We start from the raw sequence: 5,720 nt of genomic DNA, 5'->3' as shown, positions 1-5,720 counted from the left end.
GCCCTTCTGGTCTTTGGATGTGGAGGCGGGAGGGGGGCAAACAGCTCGGCGTGAAATCTGTGTGCGCCTGAACAGCTGAGCTCTGTCTGTCCAGTGTCTTTGAAACCCAGATCTTACGCTTTCTTGCTCATGTGGTACATGTTTGTGAGTTGTATTTGCAATAATCCCCACTGTGAACTCAGACGTCCCTGGAAGATTGCTCAGGGGCAGTTTGCTTTCCCCACCGGTCGTCTTCTATGAAATGCTCATACATGTCTCACTACCCTTCTGAGATGTTAATGGGTGTATCTGCACTAGAAACAAACTGGTTAAACCTCTCTACTCCACAGAACTCTAGGGGTTGTAATTCTGTGAGGACTAAGGGGCTCTACCAGAATTCCCAGGTTTGGATGGGGAAACCATGGCTGTTACACTGGGCTAAACCCAATATAACTATGTAGTATTGATATACTTGTTTGGTCTCTTGCTAACAATCTGGGTTTTCCCACAAATCAAAGGGAGAGGACAGTCCTTATATTTAAAGAGAAGTCACAGCATTTTCTTCCCTGTAGTATTAAGTTAATCTGGTTGCCTCCTTGCTTTGCAGTTTACGTGACAGATGTACATTCTATCAAGTTAAGTCAAGTTACATTCTATCAAGCTAAGTCTGGCTTAGCTGCTCCGCTTGTCTCTCCTGCCCATGGGCCAGGGGACAATCTACACTTACAGGTGTTTTTCGCTTCCAATGAGGTTTCACCGCCTGTCTTTCGCACGACACAGTGCCTGCCTGTCTTTCACACTATGCAGTACCCACCTAGCTTCAGTTTATTGGCCCTCATCCAGCCCATTATAGCCTCCAGGGACTGGTCCAGCACCTTCACCACCTCAGCTGACTCCAACGACAAGGAGAAATAGAACTGAGTATCATCAGTGTACTGGTGACACCCCACCCCAAAACTCCTAATGACCTCTCCCAACAGCTTCATATAGATGTTGAACAGCATGGGGGATAGAATAGAACCCTATGGCACTCCACAGCTTAAAAGCCATGGGGTAGAACAGGGATCCCCCAATACCACTCTCTGGAATTGGCTCTGCAGGTAGGAGCAGAACCACTGTAGCACAGTGTCCCCAGCTCCTATCCTGCAGAGCCGATCCAGTAAGACACCATGATCAATGGTGTAAAAAGCCACTGAGAGATCCAGGAAGGTCAAAAGGGTAGCAGTCCCCCTGTCTTTCACCCGGAGTAGGTCATCAGTCAGAGCCGTACCCTGGCCTGAAACCAAACTGAAATGGGTCCAGATAATCAGTGTCATCCAAGAACACCTGAAGCTGCCCAGACACCACACTCTCAAGCACCTTGCCCCAAAAGGGGATGTTGGCAATGGGGCAATAGTTCTCACACACCTCTGGGTCCAAGGAGGGCCTCTTCAGGAGAGGGTGCATGACAGCCTCTTACAAGGGAGCAGGAACCATCCCCTGACAGAGCTGACAGAGTAAAAGAGCAAAGCATTTACTACTCCCTGGACCCACCCAGCCAATCCACCCCTGCTAGATCATATAAGCCAAGATGGGAAAGGGTCAAGCTTACATGTGCTGGACTGATTCAAGCGTCTTTTCCACATCATCAGGCTGCAACAACTGAAACTGATCCCAGGAAACACAACCAGACAGAACACTAGACACCTCTCCAGGCTCTGTGATAACTGTGGTGTCAAGTTCTGAGCAAATATGGGCAACTTTCTCCTTGAAGTGCCTAGCAAACTTATCACAGCACATGACCGAGGGTTCCAATCCCAGTTTCTCTGAGCCTGAGCAAGATCCCAGCAGGCCCTTCACCACTCGGAACAATTCTGCTGGGCAACGTTTCAAGGATGAAATAATAGATGTATAGTAAGATTTTTTTGCTATCCTCACTGCTACATAATAGGCACAACGAAGAGTCTTTGCTAATCATTGATCATACTCACTCCGAGACCTGCGCTACCTGCACTCCAGCTGTCGTCTGGCCTGTTTCATTGCCCGTAGATCTTCTGTAAACCAAGGTGAATTACAGGCTCCACAGCACTGGAGTGGGTGCTTGGGAGCGATTGTACTGATGGCCCTTCCCATCTCACCATTCCATACTGAGACCAGAGCCTCGACCGAATCTCCAGCCCTGTCAGCTGGAAAATCCTGCACAGCATTCAGGAATCCATCAGATTCCAAAAGTCTCCGGGGGCAGACCATCTTAATTGGTCCCCCACCACTGCAGGGAGAATCTGCTACTGCCAATCCAAACTTCACAAGGAAATGATCTGATCATGACAATGGGGTTGTTGAAACACCCGCCAAAACCAGATCATCCCTCATCCGCCCAACAGCAAAAACCAGGTCCAGGGTATGTCCTGCCATATGTGTTGAGTCAGTGATGTACTGAAACAGCCCCATAGTTGTCATGGTTGCCATGAAGCCTCAAGCAGGCCCTGTCAGGATAGCCTCAGCGTGGTTGAAGTCTCCCAGAACCACTGTCCTAGGGTTCTCCAACACCACATCCAAGACCATCTCAGCCAACTCAGGCAGGGAGACTGCTGAGCAGCGGGGTGGGTGGTACATCAGCAGCATACCTGTTCTGTCTTGTTGGCCCAACACAAGGTACAGACCCTCAAAACTGGTGCTAGGATGGAGGGGTTTCCTCGTGAGGGAGATGGAATCCTTATGGATGACAGCAACTCCTCCCCCATCCTTTATGGATGATAGCTACTCCTCTTCCCCCCCCCCCGACCCTCCAATCTAGGTTTGTGCTGCACTAAGTACCCAGGTGGACAAAGCTGAGACAGATCCACCCTGCCCAGCTCATCCAGCCAGGTCTCAGTAATGCATGCCAGGTCAGCCCCTTCATCCACAATCAAATCATGGATAATAATTGTTTTATTATGGACTGACCTGGCATTCAAAAGCAGCACCAACAGATCAGAGGGTGGGCTGATAGGACAACCTAGATTTTGAGGTATGGGGGAAGGACCAAAAGATGGGACAGGTTTCAAATATCTGTCCCACCTTTCCCTTACCTGACATGTCTAACCCCCAATGCCATACCTCCCTCTGCCTGAGACTACTCTAATAGGAGCACCCTGTTTCTCCCTGCTCCCCTGGGATTCACCTAAGCACATGTACAACTCTAAAATGACATAAAACTAATAACAAAAGGCCAGTATAGCCAGACAAGAACCCAGGCCAGTAAAAACTGTAGCATCAACCTAAAATTGAAATAGGCTTACTCCCCTCCCCCCTCAAGCACACCACACTTATACAATTGCATCAGGCTGTCCTCCGGGCTATGGCTAGCCTCTCACCCTAGCCAATTGCCCCCACCCCTCAGCTCCCACCTAAGGGATGGTTGGAATTCAGCCTCCCCAACTACCCCACACTCTCACCCTGGGATAGCTCACTCACCCAAAACACCCACACAGTTATGCAAGAAAGGCAGCAGTGCTCTCACCCTCGACACTCCCACTTCAGTGGCATCCCCATTGGTGGTAGGCCCACCACCTCAGCCAGCCAGCTTATATAGCTCCTTCCAAGAAGGGACAGGTGGAGATGGTCAGCAACAGCTGGTCCAGTACCCACGGGCCTGGTCCTGGAGGGAATGGTTGTCTGTCTAGACAGAAAGTCCACAGGTGAGAGCAGTGCTGATAATAATGGCGGCGGCGGCGGCAGCGGCAGCAGCGGCAGCAGGAGGGGGCATTCCCTCTTCACTGAATGGTGGCTTCTCCTCCTCCTCCAACAGGTACTGGCTCTCCTGGGTGCAGATTCTTAGAGAATAAGAGCAAAACTAAACAAAGATGTTGGAGTACAGAGGACTGTGCTGGGGTATTCCCAGCCATTGTTTACAGTGGGAGAATGAGTGAGCAAGAGGAAAGCTGCAGCAGCCACAGCTTTGGCAAACCCATCAGGTGAACATGTATGCCATTCTCTCTAACCTAAATGAAAACATACGGAAAAGCTGCAGCCTGTGTGCAGTTTGGGGGTTATGGCCCCCATGCTATCCTGAGCTTCAGTGTTGTTCCCAACCTACAGAGGAATATGATTGGGACTGAAAAACTAAAACCAAGGGGAAGTGTGTGGGCACCATAAGCAGGACCAGCACCAACTAGGGATGTTAGATAATTCCACCACAGACTCCAATGAGGCTGGATTCTAAAGAATCCGGCCCCTCGGAGTCCGTGGCAGAATGGACCACCCACCTCCGCCACCCCATGAAGTTGCCCTGGAACGGACCCTATCTGCCACTGGCTGGGTCCGGTCTGTCCGCTGCCATCCACTGCTGGTCTGCAGAAGAAAATGACGTCCGGTGTAGCGGACATCATTTACATCCCTTCTCTTTGCCGTGATAGGCTACGTAAATATTTTTACGCTACATAAAGTAGCGGACGCTATTTGTGTCCCTGCTCTTTGCCATCATAGGCTACGTAAAGATTTACGTAGCCTATCACGGCAAAGAGCAGGGATACAAATGGCGTCCGCTATGCCGGATGCCATTTGCGTCTGCAGACCAGCAGCAGATGGCAGCACAATTAACAGACGGACCTGGATCCGGCCAGCAGCAGGTAGAATCCAGCTGGTGCGAACTTCGCAGGGTGGCGGAGGTGAGTGGTCTGTTCTGCCACGGACTTGGGGGGGGGGATTCTAAGGATCCGGCCACATTTGAGTCCATGGCAGAATTGTCCACCATCCCTAGTTGTAGGCCTTTTCTCTGTCTGAACGTGCATAGGGTTGTGCCCTAAGACTCTTAAATATTTTACCAGCAGAATGCTATAAATGGATTGGGCCCTGATTTAGTCACACTTAGAGTAGACCCATTGAAATCAATGCAACTTCAGTTACTAACCGAAGTCCCATTGATTTCAATGGGTCTATTCTAAGTATTACTAAATTTGGATCCAACCCATGGGGTCTACTTAGAAATGAATTCCATTGAGGTCAATTGGGCTTACTCCCAGGCAAACGTGTCTAGGATTACAAGCTAAAAAGCCATTTCTGTCTCAGTTTTCTGTTGAAATGTGTCAGGAGCATAACCAGCAGATAAGAATGTACCTGAGTGGAGGTGTGAGGCAGTGATTTGGTTGCCAGAAAATCTATTCTGTACTCATCGTTTCAAGGAGAAAGTGGTGGTTACCTCATCAGGAAGTAAGGAGAGACCAACAGTTATGACTGCAGGCATTCTACTGAGTCAGGAAAGAATCTGGTTCATGAGAGATTAATCTGAGGAAGCTGAATCTGAAGAATGAATCACTGGCTGGGGGATGCTGGGAGTTGTAGAAATTATTTCTGCCTAAACATGCATTGAGCCTCATGTGGCACAAAGTGGTAGGCGGCAGTATTGCAACCGAAATTCTCCCCATGATCTGAGTTCGATCCCAGTGGAAGCCGGGTCTCAGGTAGCCAGCTCAGCCTTCCAGCCTTCCGAGGTCAGTAAAATGAGTACCCAGCTTGCTGGGGAAAAGGTAGTCACATGACTGGGGAAGGCAATGGCAAACCACCCCACTATAGTCTGCCATGAAAACGCCAGCGAAAGCAGCGTCCCTCTAGGGGTCAGCAATGACTCGGTGCTTGCACAGGAGGAACCTTTCCTTCCTTAAACATGCATAGCGGTGCACTCTTAAGGTCTTATCTGCTGTGATCCTACCAGAAGTGCTGACAGTAGGATCAACCAAGCCTAAAGTGATTTACCATGACTAAAATCATGTATTTACGCCCTT

This window comes from Heloderma suspectum, chromosome 3, assembly GCF_057233095.1.
Source record: "Heloderma suspectum isolate Gila_16-S chromosome 3, 16-S_ref, whole genome shotgun sequence".
NCBI classification, from domain to species: Eukaryota; Metazoa; Chordata; class Lepidosauria; order Squamata; family Helodermatidae; genus Heloderma; species Heloderma suspectum.
Note: the sequence above shows the minus strand (reverse complement) of the source record.